The following is a 22,980-nucleotide window of genomic DNA, read 5'->3' on the forward strand; positions in this document are numbered from 1 at the left end:
GCGGTGGGCGAGCCTCGAGAGATGCCCCCGGCTCCCCTCGCCCACATGGAGACACGGCTCTGGGGGCACCGAAGTGGTAGCGCGGTGGGACGGCGCGGTTCAGAAGTTGTACGCACCGCCGGGGCCGCGCGTGGCGGACGGGCGACGGTGCTCGTTGTGCGGTGTGAGCCCTCCGTTCTCTGTGTGGGAAACTTCGGCAAAATTAACGAGGTGAACTTCTCATTCCAGTCAATCTTTTTAAGGCCAGTTCTACACGACTCTAGATTCTCATCTCTCACGCTTCTGTCTCAGAAATTAGGTGTAAGTATCTAGAGGTGTGAGTATCTGCTAGAGTACATTCATAAGGCACTAGATCACATTTCTCTAACCTAATTGTGATATCTTGGAAGCGACCTTTTGTGTTTTTGCCTATTACCGGCAGGAAGAAAGTGTAGTACGTGCAGTAAGGTCGGCTTCTGCTCTGAAGGTCTCCATCAGGCCAAGGCTGAGAGCTCACCTAAGGTCCAGGCTTTCATTTTTGTTTAAGACAAATGGGACAGAAAGTGTTAAGACTCTGTATTTGTGAAAGTGGATTTTGACAGACCCCAAAATAGACCAGCAGCTGGAGTTTCTCCCCTTCCCTTTTCACATTTTTTGAATTACAAATGGAATAATATCTGCTTCAGTTATTCCTGGCACACGGACACCCACAAAAACACACACACCTTTTAATATATGGTTGCTAGGTTGCTGGTTTGCTCACGTACGGTGAGCTGTCTTCCCCATTCTCCTGTCTCCTCCCCTTGAAGGCTCCACACAGCATCCAACACCTATGGGAACCAGCACCAAAGTTATGGTGCAAGCAGCTCCTGCTTTGCTCGCCATGAGCTCAGTGAGTGCCTTGGAATCTGAGTGAGCCCCTTTTCTGCCAGTGTAAGGTGGATCACTTGCAAGGAATTGGGCCTATCTATGGAAGAAGAGAGTGCAAGAGATGGAGCATAAATAAAAGCTTTTAACTTGGCCTTAGGCTGTAGGAAACCTCCCAGGCTGTATCACTTCTCTGTAGACAGGTTTTAATCTGTACAAAACCAAACCCAAACTTTTTCAGAGAGGTGTTAGCCAGGTATGATGACAAAGCTCAAATGCATTTGTGATAATTCACATGTCATGTAAAATACCATTTCCTACAAGGCAATTTTCAAGAGGAGTATTTTAGAATTATGCTCAGTTTCTGTGTGTGTATTTAGTATTCTCTATGTGATGAGACAAAGTTGCAAGGGCTATAGGGGTTTCTAAAGGAAAAGAAAATCTTACAGGTCATTGCCAACTGCTTCTTTCCTTGAGAGAATTAAAAGTGAAGAGGCTTCTGCGCAGAGTTCCTAAATATAATGTCCTGGTGGGTCTTGTTGGTCCAACAGCCCATTGTTAGGATATAGTTCAAGCAGATAATTCAGCTCTTATTCAGTACAGAGAAGCATATCTAAATTGTCTTTGAAACCTTTTGGGCTGTATGTATCTGTTAGATAAATAACAGATGTTGTTAAGGGGTTCTGACTCTTACAGTCTGAGTGATTTGACAGATGGTACTTGCGTGGGGTTGCAAGATCTGAGTGTTTCACATATGTGAGACCTGGAGGAGCTGCTATGGCCATGAGCGTCCCTGGGGCAGGAAGAGAGAGGGCTTTGCAGGCAGGGGGAGATAGATGTCTCCTTTTAGGTTGTGTCTGGTATGCTAGTAAAGGTTTCCAAGTCTCTGGTGAGCAAGAACTATAGTGGACTGATCCTGCATTCCTTCCAGGCTAAAATGGTGAATCTGGGGGAATTCTTTGTGGGTAAGGAGTAACTAGTTAATGGAGAACGCTATTTTTACCAGTTAGGGTATGAAGGCAGAAGGAAGATCTAGAAGTGCCTTAAACTTGACTGTTACCAAGCACATGCTTTGTGACGCATGGTAACTTGGGATGGGCTGCCAGGGCTGCAGGTGAAAAATGCAAAAGCGCACACATGCTATGTCAACCGTACTGGATCTGCTAGTGAAAGCCATTTCACAAGAAGCAGCTCCTCTTGGTGTGGAACTGAAGAAATTTTCTGTGTTAGGACCTATCCTTCCCTCTGCTGCTCTTGTGCTGCTCCACAGGTTGCAGCAGAGCTGGCTTGCCAGTGTCCTCTCAGCCACTGCATAGAGTGGTCCCAGTGAATGAGCTGAAAGAAATCTTTCTCATCTCTGTGGCTTCTTGCTGGATAATATATATATATATATAATATATATATTAAAACTTCAATTTTCTTCCTGCTATGTTCTGATCTCTTACATTCCTCAGATTTGTCAGTGATTGTCAACTTTATTTGATGAATGTGAGCTTTTTTAATGGCTGTGTGGAAGGATTTAGAACTTTTTCTCTCCTCAACTTATTGAATTTAAGGTTGGAATTTAAATCGTGGCACAAACAGTTTAACGCTTTGTGGTACAAAATTCCAATATGTAATTTGCATGTTTGTGGAGATAAAGTCAACATACTGTAAGTTGAGAATACAAAAACTTTTGGTAACGGAATGATAAACACTGCTCCTTGAAACTCCATATTTAATTTATGTCACCGTACACTAATAGAACATTAATATTAATCACGTACTAACAACGATTGATGAATTTACAGGATTTGTATGCTCTCTGCTTCCTTTGTGAGATTACATTTGTTAAAGTCTGAGAAAAAGAAAAATGTAAATCTTGACCTGTGTCGTCAGCATTTCATGTAATATGAACCATTACAACTGAAGCCCTTGTTTTATTTTATTTAATTTGGTTTATAATTTTAGATTTTACAAAATTATCTACAGTGGTTTTGCAAAGACATAGCAAATGATGAATATTTTTCTGCAGTGTTTACATGCACAAATTAAGAGAAGATTTTGTTAAACAATTTGTCTTCTGTTTGTCTTTTGTTTGCCCCTTGATGGGCTCATTCCTGTTTGTGTATTGAAGGTAGCATGTAAGATTTCCATTCGAGGGATTCTGAGCAATGCTATTAGTTAGTCTTGTTTCTGGAAAAATATAGAAAAAGAAAGTAAATATTCACAGTGATATGCACAGTTACACAGAGTAACTAAATATTGCTATACAATTTGTAATATTTTGATTTTATGGATCTGTGACTGCATTTTGTACACTCCTGAAGGGCAATTTCCATTTCATAAACATTATGTGATGCTCAGTGTTGGCTTTGAACGAACTCATAAACAAGAAAGTGGTGCCATGAAATGTGAAAGGCCAAATCTGGGGCACACCTCTCAGGAGTGCAGAGAGTGTGGGCTGTCCCCTAATAAAGAGGGATGGGCTGGACCCCGTGCCCTACTTCTTGGAGTGTCTTTGTCACAGTGCCTACATTTGGATTTCAGTGTTTCCTCCATAGAATCCAGGACTCCTCTATGTATCAAATGAATCCCACAATTATAGATGGCAATTTCTGGTCTGCAGTGACAAGCTGCAGCAGTCTCCTGTGATATTAGTCTGCATATTTTGGAAATTTAATAAACTACAGAGTGCTAGATTGGGCCAATAGAAACTGACCAACATTCCTGTTTGTTTTCAATAGAAAAATATAAATTTTACTGGAAGTACAATATTTGCCGAAGGTTTTCATGAGAAGTTAAGAATTTTCAACAAGGCCTGTGAGTCCTGGAAAATTAATTTCTAATTTCCTTAAAACAAGAAGTACTTCTACCACACTGCCTGTCAAATAGTCAAGTTGGTTGATTTCCTAGCAATACAAATCTTCAAATAAAACTGAAGAGACAAACTCAAAGCGAGGCACCATTTACTCGGAAAAATAGAATACATTAAAAGACACGTGTGGGCACACAATGCAGGAAATGTCTTCACTTAACTCTGCATGTGGAAACCTCACTTTGACTCCCCCAAAGAGCAGAAGGTGATGAACAACTGGGAGCTCAAGAGATTAGCAGTGGGCTGCGAAGCGTTGTGCCCTTCGGTCACATGCTTGATTGGGATCGTAAAACAGGATCATTACCATCCCATGGCTGTCAGGTGGTCTGTGTCTAAGTGCTCTGCGTGTGTCCTGCCACACAGGTGGCCAGCTGGGACATGGCATGGCACAGCGGTCAAGGGCTGGGTGAAGGGGAGCTGGTGGCTCTGTGCAGATGGCGTTGGGACAAGTGGAGGAGGCAGCGATGTGGAGAGGGGTGTGCAGCTCTGTGCCAAGCTACTGGTCTGCTGTGAAATAGGAAGCACTTTTCAGCTCTCTAGAGCTAGTAATGGATTTCACATTTTATAAAGACATGATCAAATTGGTTATGTATGCAGAAAAGAAAATGTATGGACAAGGATTTAAGCTGTAAACCTAACAATCTCGACAGAAATGTTATTTTGATGCAGCGTAATACTTATTCTCAAGGCTTTGCAAAGCATACATTTAAGAAGAAAATCTGCGCTCAGAAAATTTGCAACTCTCACACATTTGCAAATCTGTAGGTGCTGGTTGGAAACCATTAAGTTTCACAATTTTTTTGCAGTTTAGCACAACATAAGAAATGCCTGCAATAGGGAATAAAAAGCTGTTTAATAACAGCAATCTATATACACAGTTTTGAAGCTGTGGGATTTCTGAATGCGGAATGAGGACAATTTACGGTCCTAGATACAGAGACACTGAAAATTTTGAGAGCAGTTTTTCTAAGTATAAGCTCTGCAGGGACAGGATCTAATGATTATAATTAGAAAAGCAGTGATGTTCCATGTTTGTGCTGTACTGTTGCAAGAAAGTGGATTGTGAATCTTAGTCATTGAGTGTCCTTCCTGGGATGAATCTTAAGCAGTGGCAGCAGTAATCTCTAGTCAGCAGGCAAAATGCAGAACAATGGTCACTGGACCCCCCAGAGGGACTTGTGGAGATTGGCTCTGCTGCTGTCTAGAATCCAGCTCTCATTGATGAAAGTTTAGGTGAATTTCAGGGTTGGCTGGTGATAACTTCTGCAAGATCAGGCTCTAATTCAGAAGCAGTGAAGCGTTCTAGTGTTAAATGGTAGGACAAAAGTTCCAGAGAAGTTAGCGAGATGGAAGAATAAAATAATTTTGGAAGAATTTAGAAGATGAGGTGTCCTCTTGGCGTTCCATTAACCATTCTTACTGACATTGCTTATAATGATGAATTTTACATGTATGAAAATCATCAATTTTTCAATGGGAAGTCTATAAAGTAAATACAGCTCAGATAGAAGTTTTCTAAGGGAAAGATTGCTGGAGCATTACATGTGTGGATATTAATATTGAAAATGTTTTTTTTCTCTCCCATGTTTCATTTCAGTGACAAAAGAGACTGCAAGTGACAATACTATCACAAAATGCTGTCACAAAATTTCTCTGTTGGGTTTGGATGCTGCTACATGTTTGAGTGCTTACAGCCTGACTTTTGCTCCCACCCTGTGGAGTGCTAAACCCTATGAGATCACAAAGCTGAAGTAAAGCTTATACCGACTTCACACAGGGCTAGGTACACAGTCCCAGATTTGACCCATGGGTTTTTAAGTGCAAGTATGCTTTCTATAGCACGTAGATCGTCTTAGCTGATAAGAGAAGGTGGCACTGTAGCAGAAGTTTCTGTTAGCTCTTTTGCCAATAATATAGCTGTACAAGTAAATGAAAAAAGAAGATACCTATCTTCCATGCCTGGCAGAGATGTATTGGTCAGAAAACACCCATTCTGAATCCTGGTGGTATTAATAGCGTGAGAATACGTCGGGTTTGCATCTTTGAAAGGAACAATTTATTCCCATATATAGTATGCGTAGTTCTGTTTAAATGAATGTGCTGTCACTGACATGTGTTGAGCTCAGTTTGCTTTGAGATGATATATTGCATATATTTGTGAGCTAGAGAGCTACAGAAACTGAGAGCGTTATCCAAAGCCTGTTGAAATACAGGGAGACAATCTTAATAACTTCATTAGTTTGGACTCAAGCCTAGATGCTCACAGTGTTCTAGATGAATCAGATTTTTTTTTTCCTAAACAATTCTTATGTTAACAATTTAAGCTTTGAAGAGCTTTTTTCTTTTATTGTAGAGACATATATTTACTTGGCTTGTGGCTGTTACGTCTGGGATTTCGACATTAGAAACAATATTTAAAAATCGCATGAGGTATGCTTCCATTCCAGTTAAGACTACACCTCCATTCAGCCCCACTGCTCTTGAAAGTAAAAACTTGTGTAGTTGAACTTTTGGCAGTATCCTGTCATGGCATCTCTCCTGCAAACTGATGTGTGTAGACAAACACTGCATGTTTCTTAGGGAGGCAGTGTACATTTGATTGAACTGACAAAGGTCTTTTGCTCCATGGCTCGCCTGCAGACGAGTTCTGCAGGGGATGCGTTGGCAGTCCTGGAAATCCTTTTGCACATGCTTAACGTCACCACCTCAGTTACACAGATGCACAGGTATCAGAACCGCTAACATAAAGTGGATAAAAAAAGACATCTCATTACCAAGCCAGAAGGCTGCTGAGAAGCGCTGTAACATAATAAACAATTGTAATGTACCAAAACAACTGAGCTCGAGTTTGAGAAGCTTGTCACTATAACTGTTAGATATAGCTCTACTGTGCTGTGTTTTTATTGATTTTTATATACTGAGGAATGAATTTGTAATACAGGTTTGTTTCCCTTTGTCCAAGCAAGTGCTGACTAAATAGGCCATTTTCTTTTTTTTTCTCTGTTTCATTTATTTCATGATATCTTCTAGATTTTTATGTAATGTGATATCTCCTACTTTTTAAACTGAAAAGGTGGCTCACTCTAAATGTGCTATTAATGATGACATTAACTTTAGCACTGCTGCTGCTGCATTTATTTTCTGCTTTAAGCTTAGGGTAAACATTATAGATGCGTCTTTAAAAAAAAAACTATTTGCAAGTGATGACCTATATATTACAAAAATAGAATAATTGTAGTATTATTTTTGTTTAAGCATCTTGTAGGTTTTTTTTTTCTATTGCGAACTCTATTAAACTCACTTGTGATGACGCGCTGGTATTCTGCTGGACATAAATTATTTGAAACAAGTTATTAGCTTCTTTGACCTATAAAGATCATAGCTGGTATGGAGCAGTAGAACATTTCAGATGCTTTCAGATATCCTGGTGAATCCTCTAGCTACAAGTGATTCGCTCTCACTTTTTGATAGTGCATTTGCCAATCAACAGATCAATGTTGTGTTTTACGTTTTCTAGGTTATCCTACTATAAGTACTGTTTTGTAAGGAAGCTGATAAACTCTACTTGAGTTTTAAGGACTGAAGGAAAGAAACCCTCCTTCTGTCTTTTTATCACTTGGAAGGGAAGAACTAGCTTGTCAGCAGAAAATACCACAGGGTATGTTTCTATGTGGTGCAAATGTTTTTGAGCATAAAGGAATTTTTTTAATGTTTTAGTTATACACTCCTGATAAGTTGATTGTATAGGTGGGAAGTTTCCACTAGCTTCTTGTGTTGATTTTGTTCTGTTTCCAATACATTTAAATCTAAAGTCTTCTGACTCCATGAGCATAAGAAACGTTTTACAGGTGTTTGTATGTTTACACAATTTTCATATTACTTAAGGCTTTCAGGAAAAATCTATTCTTGTTTTCTTGAGTCCTTTACCATAGTTTTATTTTTTCTGCAGTGGGATAAGGGTGAACAATTGCTTTGTTGTGATTTTTTAGGGACACATGGAACATATTGTTAAGGAATTATGTCTTTGATTGGGAGAGAGTCTATTTTTTGGTATAAAGCCATTCAAAATTTGTCCTTGATAAAGTGCTACTTTATCTCCTTTATCTCCTCTCTCCTCCATACAGGTTTAAGTTGTTATGTTGTCTTTTCTAGAGTAATAGAAGAATTCATATTCTGTATCTGTTGTTTCTCAAAAATAATAGTAAAATAAAATCAATAAAAACTCTCAGTTTATTTTTGCTGTTTGCTTCACTGGAATGTGTCCCTAGAATATAATGAATTTTTCATTTTCAAAAAGTGGAAAATGCTGCCAAAATTGTTTAAGTTTGTCTCTGCTTGGACTATTTAAATGATAACATTTCAATATTAACTTAAATGATATGTACTATAGGAAAATCTTGATATCCTTGAGTTGAATTATACGATGTAATTCCAGGAGCAGAAGGAAAAAAAAAAATATTTTGATTTCCAGTTGATGTTATTAAGTAGTGTATAATTTTTAAAGAAAACTCACAGCAGCTCTTAAGGTTTAGTATGTGAAATTAAAGTCAATACTTCCCCAGAACAGTTGTTTAGAGACCAGAATTTGTATTTAAGATCTAACTAAGGAGTTTTATTTCAGAGATAGTGATAATTTCAGATAGTTTTAGAAAGATTCATTGTTAGTCTTTTTTTTTCTTTTCTTTTTTTTTCTTTCTGATGTTGACCTTACAGCATATCCTGGACTTCAAGCTGAATAGGATCTAGCTAATCTCTTGGCTTCATTGTTTGTGAAGTTACGCAGTCTTAAAGCTCTTTAAAGCAGCAGTATCTCTTGCATTAACATCTAATACTTTAATTTTAATTTTCTTTTCCTAAGAGATCGATACATACCCCCTAAACAAAGATACTTATTTTATTCAGTTGTCTTTTTTTAGATCTAGCTCAAATAAAAAATAAGTGAGAAACGAGTTTTTAATGCTCCCATATTGTAACTTGGGAGTAATCACAACAGGTTGTCATTTCTATGTCTACAGTTATTTTAATAAGACTGTATATAAACTTTTGCCTTTGGTGACTGTACATTTGTCTTTGGGCTTGCTTTCTTTAAGGTGAGAAGAGCCGGTGGCTTAATGAATAGGTCTTAGTTTTATTCCTGTGCTAGCTGTTTAGAAAAGTAAAATGCAGCTTTACTGTTGACTGGAGAAGGTTTATTCAGAAACATTCCTTTCTTATTAAGGAGTGGTTGAATGAGAGAATGCATTTTCATTCATGTTTTGTAGAGGGAAATACTTAAACATGTTGGGTGAAGTGGTTTTTTTTTTTTTAGCAACAAAGAAAATCCAGAATTTCAAGGACTTGTCTGTTTGCTTTATGTGCATGGAGAAATAGAACATTCAGTTTTGTAACAGGTAATATTTATTTCTGAAATAGCTCAAGGGTATGGCAGAAAATACTCCAGATTTGCACTGGGTTCAGCAAGAGACGAAAGCTGCTGGTTTACAAATTACCAAAATTTCTTCACTAATGATCAGCTGGGATACAGCTGCACTCTATTAACAGGTGGGTCAGGTTGAGTTGACTGAGGAGGTGGGTATGTTGGAGGCTGGGAGCACGGTAGGTAGATCTTGAAGCTGTTGTCAGCATTTATGCTGAGTTATTGTTAAGAAGGTGAGAGAAGACTAATTTGGTTGAGAGCATGTCTGATTGCAGGATGAGTCCTGTGAAGATGTCGGAGGTGTGTGATGTGGTGTTTACATCAAATTTCTGACTTTATATGAAGTGAAAGTGTTGTAGACTGTATCTGATGTGATTTAATGGCTATTGAAGCTATGAAGCTACATCATGTATCACTTAAAAAAACACAAATTTAATCCAGTTGAGCAAATTAAGCATTTTCTGGCTCCAATATTTTTGATTATGTTGATTGTTATTTTGATTATATTGATTATGAGGAGACTCTCAGCAAAGCACCAGACCTCACTGTATTGAGGATGGGTTGTGACTGTCAGCTCCTAGCAGCTCTTTTTCCTTAAATGGCGTAAGCATTTAAGGGTGCTCTTAGTGGGTAGAAAGGACTTCCTTGGATGAAATGTGAGTACTGAAAAGTTTTAAATGTGAAGTGACTTAATTATTAAGCATCAGTCTAATTGACTTTTTTTTCTAGTAGATATGGAATTATTAATTTCTTGATGTCCATTTGGTGAATATGGCTTTGTTCACTTAAATATTTTAGCTGAAGAATGAATGTACTTTTGAAAGTAAACTCTAGGTTTTCCGGAGTTGCTAAGTGGATTGCCTTTAGTGGAAGCCATGCAGGAAAATGAGCTCCAGTGCAACTGATAGCTGCATTTACATTCCATCCTCAGAGCTATCCTTGATGGTACAACTACTGAAGGACAGTTAGCAGGGAGCTCTGATGTTCCCTTAATAGACCTTGATTTTTGCAAGTAGTAGTTAGTCTCTGATTAGACTGTGCTTTTAGGGAAAAATGCCGGAATATGTTTTTTGGAAAGCTTCTGCCTTTCCTTTCTATTTGAGGTGAGATTTTTCAAAATTTATTTTGAACCAGTTCAACCTATATAGTTACCTACAATTGTATTTCTAGAGAGCTCTTTCTGTTACTGTGTTGTAACATTGTTTTTGGAATTGTATTTGCTTTCCTGTGCTTCTGTCTGTGCCTGGGCTGCTGCGGCCCTGGCCGGCTTCCCCAGGTTGGCTGCATGCTGAGGATGGGGCAGTGAACCAACTGGCTGGCAAAGATGCTGGTGAGACCTGTGACTTTGGATGACACATAATGGCTTTAAAATGTCACAGGTTGGACTGTGAAAGAACTATTGATTTCAGTATAAATATTCCAAAATGACCTCATATTTTTTTTATTGACTTTATGAGAATTTTGGAGAGTTGGTACGGATTAAGATATTTTGTAACCTGACTGAGGAGAAAAGAAAATGCTTTGGGACAGTCTGTTAGAGCAAGTTTTGCCTCTTTGACCTAGGGGAAAAAAAAAGAATCATAGTCCATGATAAGAGCTGATAATGCTTAGTGCTCAAACTCTTTTCAGGATTCTCTTGGTATCAGTGAGAACGGGGGGAGAAAAGCTCTGGAGCTTTTACTTTCAAAATATTTCATGAAAAGGACAGATTCGATGAAAGGTAAAAGTTCTCCAAAAAGCTTCTGGAAATATAAAAAGATTGTAAAGATTGTCTATTGTATATTTGTACTGTCAGCTCAGTAAAAAAAAATGTTCTTTTATTAGCAAGAAGTAGAGGCACCATTTGAAGTGTGGGCTTTTAATCATTACTGTAGTTTCTGTTGGTTTATAAAATATACCTTGGATTTTCAAGAGTATTCCAATGTTGGCTACTGTAGGCTATTGTTCCTATAGAAAATACATATTTTGTGTTTTTTTGTAAAACCGATAGACCTAATTGTGATGAGTAAATGGAATGTGCTCGGTAAGTTGATAGAAGTGGCAGTTCATCTGTAAAATCTTACAGCTAATTGCATGTCTGAAGAATATAGTAGTGCTTTAGCCATTAATGTTGGTTAGAGATTTCATCATGTCTTTGAATTTGGATTGATTTCTGGGTATTTGATTTATTTGGCTAAGTTATCTTTTGGTTTATTTGGGTTCATTTTTCATAGCTTAAACGACTAACAAGCTTTATTTAAATATTAGATATTATTTTTATTTTTGAAAATGACTGATTTTTAAGTTAGCAGTTTAGTGCATATTCTTTTGTAGGCAATACTACATCGATTTTAAGTATTGGAAAAATCTTCAGGTTGTTCAGAACTTGATTACAGATTGCCTCTATTTGCCTTCTGGCCTAAGGCTTTTGATGTCACATGGTCTTGAGTTAGCACTTTTAAGCAGACTTGTGGAGGAGAAAACTTGATGTTCTTATGTGGTTACATGACACTAGGAGCTGAAATGACATGAAGATGTTTTAGTATCAGAAGACATGCATTATGCAGGCAGACTCCAGAGAAGTGGCAACGCTGGTTGTAAGCCAGTCTGTGTTTCTTATTTATGTTTGAAGCAAAATTTATTCTTCTGCTGGGTTGAATCTTCTGCACGATTTAAGCTCAATTTAGAGGACTGAAAGGTTTTAGTAGTATTTTCTGCAAGTGGGAAAATTCATTACAGGAGCTCTAGGGTAGTGCTTTAAAATGTTCCACTGATACAAGGAGCATAGTGTATTTGAAAATGGACCTAGCAACTTGAAAGGTCCATTTGAAACCTCAAAACACCCAAAGGAGAACCTGAACGCTGTTTTATTTTGTAGTATTCAAAAGCCATGCCGTTTCCTGTCAAGTCCTATTGCTGGTTTTCACAAAGGGGTTATCCTCTGCACCATGCATCTAATGTTCTGAGTTTAGATGGTAAGGAGTGACAGGGGAGAAGGAAGTTATAAAGTATTGGTTTGGCCACGTGTCTGCAAAGCCACGTTATGATAAGAATGAGCAGAAGTTTTCATTAACAGCTTCCTTCTCATTAGTTAGAGTTATTAAGGAAATGTGGCTTGCAAATTCTTTAAAGCAGTTGCCATTTTAAAAGAACTGCAGGCAGGTAAAACTAGTGTAAGCAGTTAAAGTCTCCATTTTGAATGAAACAAAAATTTAGCTGCAGCACATTTGAGGGGTTTGTTTGAAAGAATCAACAATTAAAATGATGGAATGAAAACTTAAAAGGATGGAATCTATGTAGTTTGGTATGCAGAATTTATGCGATGCACACTGTGTATACACAGACTGATGAACATGCTTGTTGCATAGCTTTTTTTTTTTTTTTTTGAGTACCTAAATTCACACTGACTCTAAAGAGTAAGGTTACTTTTAGAGTCTAGGAAGGTTCCCAGCGAAACATATGCTTGTTGATTGTACTATTTTTAGCTTCTTTGAACAACACGTGTTCTCCCCAGATATTTATTTGTGAATGTTGTATTCTGTTCTTAAAAGGAAAATCTCCATCTAGGTTCTTTTTCTGTAACCAAGAAAGGAAAGAATCGGAGTTCTTGTCAGTGCTTTACTCATTTGAAATCCTAGGAGACAGAGCAAATTAATTAAATTTAAAATGGGCCCATCTGGTAGTGTTAGCAGTGCCAGGGGAGAACAGGTGAAAGAATCTGAGCCAGAATAAACATACAATGCATTATGTAACTTGTAATTTGTATGTAACTTGTAGCACATCACAAACAAAAGAATAATCCACATTAGATTATTTACTGTTTGTTTAGAGCATCATTTATAAGTCAAAGGGCTCATGTGATATTGCATTTCAAAAACTTTTTTCTGTTGTACTGCTAATAAACTTGATATTTTTTGCTGTTAATAAGATGCATGCAATTAATCCTATAAAAAGTATACAACTGCCTATATGTGTTTGCTTGAAAATTAATGGATTGAAATTATTTGAACTGAAAAGGTCACTATTTCAATATCTAATAGTATAACTGTTTAGAAGGAAAGCTATTATCCTTAATTAAAATGATCAAAGGTATGCTATTAATCAATCTTGCTCTGAAACTGGTATTTCTGTAAGAAGAATACAAAATCTCTGCAGATGTTTTTGTTGCCCAAATTACCTTGTTCTTTAAATACTTTGCATTACATTCAATGCAGTCATAGTATCACTGGGAATAGAAATGTAAAAATGACTGTAAGAATTGAATTGTATTACCTGAGTTGGAAGGCATGCAAAAGGTAAACAGTGTAAACACTGCAATTAGATTAGAAAAGAAATGGCAGGGAAGAGATTAAAGGATTGTATCTGTCTGTAGTTTGGCAATGTTCCTTAATGCACATGCCATTTCTGTAATGGCACAAGTTAGGCATGATTTCTATGTCATTGGCTGTGTTATGGAGCATATGTTTTATAGGAGACTTCTAATGCGCAGCGTTTATGGAAATGTTTCATGAGGACAGAGCAAGTGCTTGGGCCTTTTGGCATGAGTCTAAAAGAAATGGAGGGAATAGGGCATGGAGCTTTTTTGAACACTAGAAACTGATTGATTAGATATTTATCCAGCTTAAAGAAATGCCATTACCTGCCTTTAAATGAAATTTATGAAATTTCACCCTCATCCACTGTAGGTTTTTTTTTTTTCCCCCCCCTCTGCTTTTTTTGAGCTTTTATTTCTTACTGTATCACCTTTTTGGAACCACAACACAAAAGCTTGATGACGATTTCACATGAATTTGTCTCTCATTTTACTTGAATTTCCAGTCCTTAGATTTGAGATTCCTTGGTAGATTACATAAATCTTGGCTGACTTTTCATAGTGGAGAGAATTGAATTTCATTTTTAATAAATAATGTAGTTCTGCCAAAATTGGAATGCTTAAGAACTGTCAGTTCAACTGCATTTTGTTCACTGGGGAAAGGAAAAAGTTGAATTTATAAAAATCTTCTTTTCTGACAGAATATAAATATTTAACTTCTTAAAAGTATTTATTTTCTATTTTATTTCTTTAAAGTAAAACAGCTGAAGCAAATTAAAAGCTTGATTCACATTTTTATTTCAAGTTCAGTATCTTGACATGTCCTTATAGTTGCAAGGAGATCTTTCTGAGTAATAAGTAAATTTGTTGAAGTTCTATGCAATACATAAATTCTGCTTTCAGCCTGGCTGTTTTCTGTGAGTGTTTCAATTCCTAGAACATAGCTGTATCCTGTATTTTTGAAAGACATACATTTTTGTGTATTATGTATGTCTAAATCTGTTATTAACAGTTACACCAAAGTTAGGAGTTTTCGTATTATGCTGCTCTATCAGGATAAATGAACTTGATGTTCATTTTAATGTCTAAAATAAATTGCAGAAAGCATGTGAGAGTAAGTAATTTGATATGTTTCTTGCTTTGTGGAGATAAATTCTACAATCTCCCTCACATCAATTAGATAATAAGGAAGGATTTAGCGTCCAAATGACCATAAAAGCTGTGGGCAGCCATTTAATATGTTGCATTGGTTTTCAATAATTCTTCTATTTTCTTACCATTGTAGATTTGTTAAGAACTTTGGTTTATTTATTGAAATAGCTGTTATAGCAGAGACATAAATGTTGTAACAGGCAAACTAAATGGAGTGGCTTGGGTTGGAAAGGACCTTTAATGCCCATTCAGTTCCAACCCTCTGCCATGAACAGGGCTGTCACCTACCAGGTCCAGCTGCCCAGGGCCTCATCCAACCTGACCTTGTGAACCTTCAGTGGTGGAGCACCCACAGTGACTCAACACACTGAACAAAGAATTTCCTGCTCCTATCTTACCTAAACTTCCCATCTTACTTAAACCTCCCATCTGTTAGTTTAAAATGTTTCACTCTTGTCCTATTACTATCAGTCTATGTGAAAAGACTGTTCCTTCCTTTTTATTAGCTCCCTTTACGTACTAGAAGCCTGCAATGAGGTCTCTCAAGAATCTTCTATTTTCCATACTGATCAAGCCCAACTCCCTCTGCCTTTCTTTATAGTAGAGGTGCTCCAGCTCTCTGTGCGTTTTCATGGTCTTTCTTTGGACCCACTCAAACAACTCCATGTCCTTGTGCTGCTGGCCCCAGACCTGGATACATTATTCCAAAAGGGGCTTCATGAAGGCAGAGCAGAGGGGAGCAATTGTGCTATTTGCTTCACTGGCCACCCCTTTTTCGATGCAACCCAGGATGCAGTTGACCTTCCTAGCTGTAAGTGCTCACTGTGAGCTGTGTCAAGATTTTCATTCACCAAAGGGGACTCCCAAGTCCATCTCTGCAAGTGTACTCTCAGTGAGTTCTTCCCCAGTCTGTACACATATCTGAGATTGCCCTGGCCCACGCGCAACACCTCACATGCTTACTGAATGATGAGCCCTTGGGAAATTTTAACACAACTTCTCAAGACTAGAGTAAAAGAAGAGAAGTGGTAAGATGAGAGTATGTTACAGTAAGGAGCTGGTCTGTGAAAAGAAAATGTTATTACATATTTTTTAAGATACCTTGGTGCATCTGTGCCTTTCTAGGCCATTTCTTCATTCATCTTTGGAGTCTGTATAGCTTACTTGATTCCCCTTTGCAATGTTTGTGGATTTAGCTCTGTAATGCTGTTTTCTTTCATCCTGTCTGAAGTTGCTGCTTCCCACACAGATTGGCAATAAATTACGTAAGAGTTAGCACTCCATGTTTGGATATTGCGTTTTCTTTTTTTTTCCCAGAGGTGAACATCAGAACATGGAGGCCTGTTGTCTCCAGAGTGTATTTTATATTTCCTCATTAGTGGCAGAATTTTGGCAAGACTGATTACAGACAGGGTTTAATGCTGGTTATGTATGTTTACATGAGAAGTAGATTGATGATACTCCAGAATATTTCACATTTTAAAGAGGTCTGAAATAGTTATTTATCATATATATGAGAGGCTAATGCTTATAAAGTTAAACAGATCTTTGTTATTCCACAGTGTTGTCTAGCTAAGTTGGAAAATGTGTGGTGCATGGTTGTTATATTATAATGTGGCAGTTTTACATTTAAGATAGGCATCTTCATGTTTTTCTTCCCTCTTCCCCTCCCCTCCCAACAAGAAAATAAAATAACTTTTCCCTTCCACTCTCAACCTTCCAGCCTCCACCTCTTTTAAGCTTCAGGGATGCTATTCTGAGCTGAGTTAGGATAGAAGTGGATTTAGGCCAGGTAGGCTTACAGCTGATTGATCAGCTCTGTAGTACTCTGTTGTTTAAAGGTGCTCTGAAGTCTTTGGCTTTCAAATGCACCAAAATATCTACAGCCTAACCTCTGCTGAAGCTATAATTGCTCAGTACTGGTGAGGTATCTCACCTTAACAATTGATTTCCAACTTATCCAATGACTTTCTGATTACCTTGGTGCTGTACTATAGGATCTTTTTATTCTGTCTGGAAGATGGTCTCTAGCTTAACGTTAGGAAGTTAATGATTTAAATATAGCTTAGTTACCAGATAATGGCAAAAGAATTCTACTCCATCCTTTCATGATGACGTTAAAATAAAAACAAATTTTGTAATTTAACAGTGATAGTTGTAGCAAACAGGAAAACCTAATGTTTTCTCTCAAAACTGGTGGAAATTGATTTTTAGAAGTTTTCAGCTTCTAGGTTCTGGTCATTGCTAATAAAGCAGTAATTTAATAAGGTTCTTAAAACTCCTACATGTGGTTACATACCTGAAAAAGTGTACTATGCTACTACTGTCCCCTAATGATACTTCCTGAGTAGGTACTTCACAAGTACTTCTTGGAAATGGATGTCTTTGTCAATCCAAAATATCTGTACATGGACCTTAAAAAAAGTTACAGTGTGCTGAGAGATGCCTTCCAAGAAGTTATGTTGTATTGTTTTTTGTTCATCAATTCCTAGCAGTTTTATTTTTCCAGTTCAGTGATTAACCAGTTTTTTTTTTTTTTCCCCAACCATTTTCCAATGAAATACTCCTATCTCACAGATGATTCCCCACTGCTCAGCCAAACATTGGTTAGGTTGCCCGCTCTTTTCTTCTCTTCACCTTGCTGTGCCTCATTCTGTTTGTAGAGGTTAGTACACATGATATCTTCTGTGAAAAGAAATAACATTCTCTATGTTCAGAGGTGTTATCCAAGTATATATTTTTTTAAAGCATCTAGAAAGTAGTCTTAGTCAAGTGAAATCATTTTCACCTTCTTCATAATGTCCTGAGAACTCTCAGTTTTTACTGAAGTCACTGATAGCTGAGTTTCTTAAATCAGTATTGTATTCTTAACTGCATAATTTATTACTGTTAGGGGTAAGAATGGGTGAGTGCCAAAGCCTGAAATACAAGTACAGAGATTTAGAATCCAGTCCAAGAATCCAGCCTAAGCTCAGCAAATCCTGGGCTGGAACTGGAGGCCTTCTATCGTAAGTAGTTCAGGTCCAAAACCATTCATTGCCATCTTAGTTAAATTCCAGCATTTGAAAAGGTCAACTGGTTAGTTCTTTAAGTATGTAAAGTCTTCTGATAACAGTTGTAAGGAGTTTATCAAATTTGAAAACATGAGAATGACAGGTTTTTGTGATATTCTGGACAGTCTGTTTCCAGAGATGAAATCTTCCCTTTAGACACTTGCAGACTGTCTGAAATTTGTCACTGGGGTGAATAACTTAAGAAGAAAAACAAACAAAATACTAAATAAACCTTGCAGGGATTGGTATTGAATAGCACCAGTAATACTGTAACCTGGTGTTTTATTTCTGGCAACAAAGATCCCTGGGGGGAATGGAGCATTATGTGGTATGGGAATCCTTTTTATTTTTGAGATTTCATATAGAGATCTGATAGTATCATATTTTTCTTTATTTTTCATTAAAAAGCATTCTTACTGAAACAAGAAAAATGTCGTCTTTTAGCTTTGAACAAATGTCTAAGATTTTGGTTCTGTAGCCATATATGTGTGTGTATATATATATATATTTATTCATATATATATATGTATGTGTATTCATTGTTTAGGAGTGACCTTGTTATGAAATGTAAAATAATGCATGTTCAGTTAGGCATTCCAGGATCATTATAAAGCATAGGTGTGAAACATGCAAATGCAATGCAGTGGCAGCCACTGAAATTTCAGTGAACTTTACAGAATAGGAAGCTGGGGAAAGAGCTGAGCAACAACAGATCTCAGTAAAAACATGTATGGGTGTCAAGAACATCAGTCATCAGTGAAGTGGAGCATAGCAGCTGTGTAAGAACATATGGAAGCACTCCAGAAAGAAAGAGGAGCAAGGAATACTTTAATCAATGTAATTTTGGCTTCAGGTACTCATAGCTATTCAATGAAATTTCACAAGAAGTTCAATTAAAATAAATATAAATACACTGCATATGATTAGAAAAAATTTTTTGAATGACTCCAGCAAATACAGATTTGGATGTTGATGGAAAGTTGAGTTTACCAGTAAAATGTTGGGAGATCTCTGACTATTTAAGAACCTTCAAAGCATTCTTCATTTCTGCATGCTTGTATCTTTCTCTGGTCCGTGTCCCATGTACTCTACTCCACTTCATCTTTGATTTACGTAACATGAGTAAGATCACACTTTCTTTTAACTGTTTTGCTTTTCTGAATGTATTATGCTACTTTCTTCAAGAAAGGAGAATGATGACAGCAAAAAAACTGCCTACAGAAAATTGAATGCCAGTAAGTTAAGCTTTAAAAGAGTATAAAATCAGCCAGTCAGAGAATGTGTTTATCCCATGCCCCAGAAAATGGAAAGATGCAGCAATTGCATGGGAGGGTGAGTCCTCCAGCCTTGTAAAAAGAGGGCGTAATACTGAATGGGTCCAGGGAATGGCATAAAAGCATTCTTCAGGCATCAGTAAACCCAACAATTGTAGGAATAATATTGTGTTCACCACCCTGCTTTATAGAAAGAAAAATTGTACTATGCAAAGAAAATTAATGTGTCTCATTCTTGCTGCTAGTGCTAGGAGCAGATCAAAAATTTCAGTATAAAAGGAATGAAGAATAGCTGCTATGAACCTTCACAAGGTGAAATGTTTTCATTAAGGGTGGTTGTTTTAAAAGATGAAGAACAGGGTGAAGGGAAAAAAACAACAGGTACTGCATCATTTGGGATGATGAATGGCAGCAAAAAGGGTAGGAGACTTGGACAGTGTACAGGAAGTTGTGGCTAGAAAAAAATATTTTTACATTTACTTGGTCAGTGTCCACTGGCTTCTTTTTATCCAGTATAAATAGGAAAAGATTGTGGTACATCATTATTGGTCTCAGTTTATCATCCAAACACTCTTTTCACCGACTTCAGTGGGAATATTGTATTTTATCCAAAGTCAAAATATTTCTCCTTGGTGTTTAAAAAACAACAAAACAGTTCCTTAAATAGATTGCCAGTTATATTTCTTTAGAGCATTTGGAGACCAGTGAACTGTTGTGAAAGTTCTCTCTTTTTGAGACAGGCCTCGGATTCTAATGGAAACAAACCTTGCAGTAAAATGAGGATAATTCATGTTCACCATAGGAACCAGAAATTTACTTTGTTAAAATGGAAGGTTAAAATTATGTGATTGCTATACATCTCTTGGAAAGGCAACTTCTTAAATGGCACACTTATAACCCTTGGGAGGGCAGCAGTTTGAGAAGAATTTTAAGTTCCTTTTTGATGAGATTCTTAAATATCAGCTACCAATTGTAATTCCAAAGCGCTAGTACAAAGAAAATTGCTTTTTGTTCAAACTTTAGAGAATTAAGGAATCGGCAAAGTTGGAAAAGACCTTCAAGATCATTCAGTCCAGCTGTCCACTTCCAGAAGTATTTCACTGATTAAGCCTTAGTCTCTTTAATACAAATCTAAATGTTTTTTGAACACCTCCAGGGATGGTGACTCAACCACCTCCCTGAGCAGTCAGTTCCAGTGCCTGAAGAGAAGTAGTTAAGAATATAGTAGCGTGATATGGAAAGAAGAGAAACCAATATAATGCCTGTATAAATTGATGCACCTACTCGCAGCTGTCTCAGCTTTATGAGGTGATTGGGGTTTTAATTGAAGCAGATAATGTTGGCACAGCTGTGATCCCCTGCTGAAATAAAAGCATCATAATGAGGGGAAAAAAAAAATAAAAATTGACACTTACTTTGAAGTAATTAAGAAATCTGGTATGCCTGTTGATTCAACTGTTGTATTTCTATTGTATTTCTATGCAATTGGTCAACTGGAGAGCTATGTAACCTAAAATACTGTCTGTGCAAGATGTCTGTCTCTTTCAATGGATCTAATGCTAGTATCACTTAGACCCAAAGTGATTTGAACTTTGATTGCTACTTGGGTACGTGGATCGAGTCTTTGAAGCATTGATGTCTGAGAGATAAAAAGTAGATAATATACTTAGAAAAAAAAATGTTTCTGATGCCATGGAAAAAATCATAAGTGAAAGAGTGACCATCACAATATCTGCACTGTGGAGTCTTACCACATGGCAATTGTTGGGTCACAATGTGGAGGCAGCTATAGAACACTGTAAAGCACATGAAATTCATGCCTCTATACTGAGTGGTGAAAGGACAGATATCTCCCAAGTAGTTTTAAGTCTCTAAGCATGCAAACTAAAGTTTTGATTGTGGATTTGCAAGTGTCTTGAGCCTCTAGAAAGTGGGCTGTTTGGCATAGCTGTTTACCTCAAATAGTTGATGACTTTGACTCCTTTCCTTCTTTCCATACTAATGGTAGCATCTGCTGTTCTGCAGAGACCAAAAGATAAGATATTGGTGTGTTTATCATCTGTAACATAAATTCTGGGCATGTATGAATGTATGAACACATGAGAATGAATTCCTCTATCTGTCTTTCACAGCATGGTGTGCCTTTGCAAATGAGCATTTAGAGGTTTTGGCTCTGGTTGTAGTGGGACAGTAAAACTGATGTATTATTGTTTCTTGAATTATTAATGTGTGGGAGATAAGCAGATTTTAACTCTATAGTTTCTGTAATAGTTTATTGTATCATGCAAAAATCATACTGAGTGTGAGCCAGAGCTAAGTTGTGGCATTAACAGTATAGCTCTGTTTCTACAGAGAAACTGCGAATAGACTTCTCACCTTCAGTGGGGCTGAAATGAACTTGTAGTAGCTGAAATGGAAATCTGATGTTGTTCAAGTGAGGAAGGGAAAATACAGTCCTAATTGGAGGAGGTGTTCACACTAAATCATTGAATCAGATCAAATTGAGAACTTGTCCTAAGACATTTAGCCACTTTTTCCCCCTTCTTCTGACTTAATGAGAAGACAAGAAGTGCATTTTAATGAGTGAAGCTGTGAGACCACACATGGGTTATACTGAGAAAACAAGACATTTGAGGTCTGAATGGCCAGACTGATCTTGAATTTGTTCTAAACAAATATGCCTCAAATATGTATCTGGTAAGCACATTTTGACCACAGTCTGCTGGTAACTGAAATTCATCACTGCAGGAAATTTCCACTCCTGCAGTTGTATCTTAGTAATTAAGGTAGCCCAAAGGTACGATGAAACTTGCCTACCAGAATGGTCCCATGTGGTCCAGCATGGAGGAAAGCAAAAATAATTCAGACCCACATCTAGGTTTATGCTTGACTGCAAGATAATAGTTGAAGGCCTGAGAACTTCAGAGATGTTTTATCACTGGCGCCATTGAAACTGACAATGTCTTTATTTATAAACTGGCCAATATTTATTCACTTTGTAGAAAAACATTACACCTGAAAGGGTATGCATCACTGGCATTAATACTTTCAAAGACTTTTCTTGTTATAGTGTAGCTATTGGTTAATGGTTGACCTTAGAGTTAAGGTGTAATATATTTACCTAGGAAAGCACAGTCTGCTGAAGATTTCAGGGTGTGGTTTCAGCTGTAATGCAGAAATCTTATTTGTTGTGCAATAGGATGTCTGAGAATGTAAACCAGAAAATTGCATCTAATTGGGTGCATGCTTGATGATCTAAGATGTGTAAATACTTTATAGTTTAATTATCACATTTTGTTTTCTGTTTTAAAATGGAATTCAAATGATAATTCTGACATGATCATTACCATTACATTTATTCTGTCTCATCTTGCATTTTTCAGCTATTTTTCAACTTCTGGTTTTCTAATGGAGATGTCTTTATAGTTCTCATTGAAAAGCTACTAAACAGGTTGAATATTGCTTTTCATTCTAATAAACCTGATTACAAAGGAAAGCTTCTTTCTGACTCTTAAGAGACACAAGCATTACCTTTCTCAACCAAGATTATAAAATAGGTCTGTAGAATCTTTTCTTATTGGCATTATTCAATATTCCCTTCTGTATTTTTAATAGCATTTATTTTTACTAGCTTAATGAAGGAAGTTAGCTTTTTGAGAGATAAAGTGTCTAGTAATTGAAATGTGGTGTTATTTATTTACCTTCTTATGTTGTCAGAAATCCAGGCTTCTGATTCCCTACGGGAACCTGGGAGAATGTTTCTTGGCTTTGAACCCCATAACTCCTCGTAACTAATAATGGGGATGAAGTGCAATGGGTGAATGTCAAGATGAGCTGTGAAAAGCTGGCTTGCTTGCAACTGGCATTTTAATTCAATGACTTACACCACGTGTTAAGTTCATGTCAATGCTAATATGAAATGCTTGCAGCCTGCAGGCTCACACGAGTCTCTCTGCTTCCCGATCTTTTAGATATTTAAATGCTATGTTAATGCTTTTCTACTGAGCTCTGCTTCTTAAGTATGAATTGCTTAGAATTAAATGAAAACTTTCCAGCCCTATTTTGCATATTTTCTTGAATATATTTTTCAA

General features: G+C 37.1%; 1 protein-coding gene across 13 annotated transcripts in view; it reads left to right on the forward strand.

Moving 5' to 3' along the window:
• Nucleotides 1-22,980, forward strand: part of KCNMA1 (potassium calcium-activated channel subfamily M alpha 1) — a 445,366-nt gene that overhangs the window by 1,091 nt on the left and 421,295 nt on the right. The window lies entirely within an intron of this gene.

The sequence above is a fragment of the Meleagris gallopavo genome, chromosome 8, assembly GCF_000146605.3.
Source record: "Meleagris gallopavo isolate NT-WF06-2002-E0010 breed Aviagen turkey brand Nicholas breeding stock chromosome 8, Turkey_5.1, whole genome shotgun sequence".
Classification (NCBI taxonomy): Eukaryota; Metazoa; Chordata; class Aves; order Galliformes; family Phasianidae; genus Meleagris; species Meleagris gallopavo.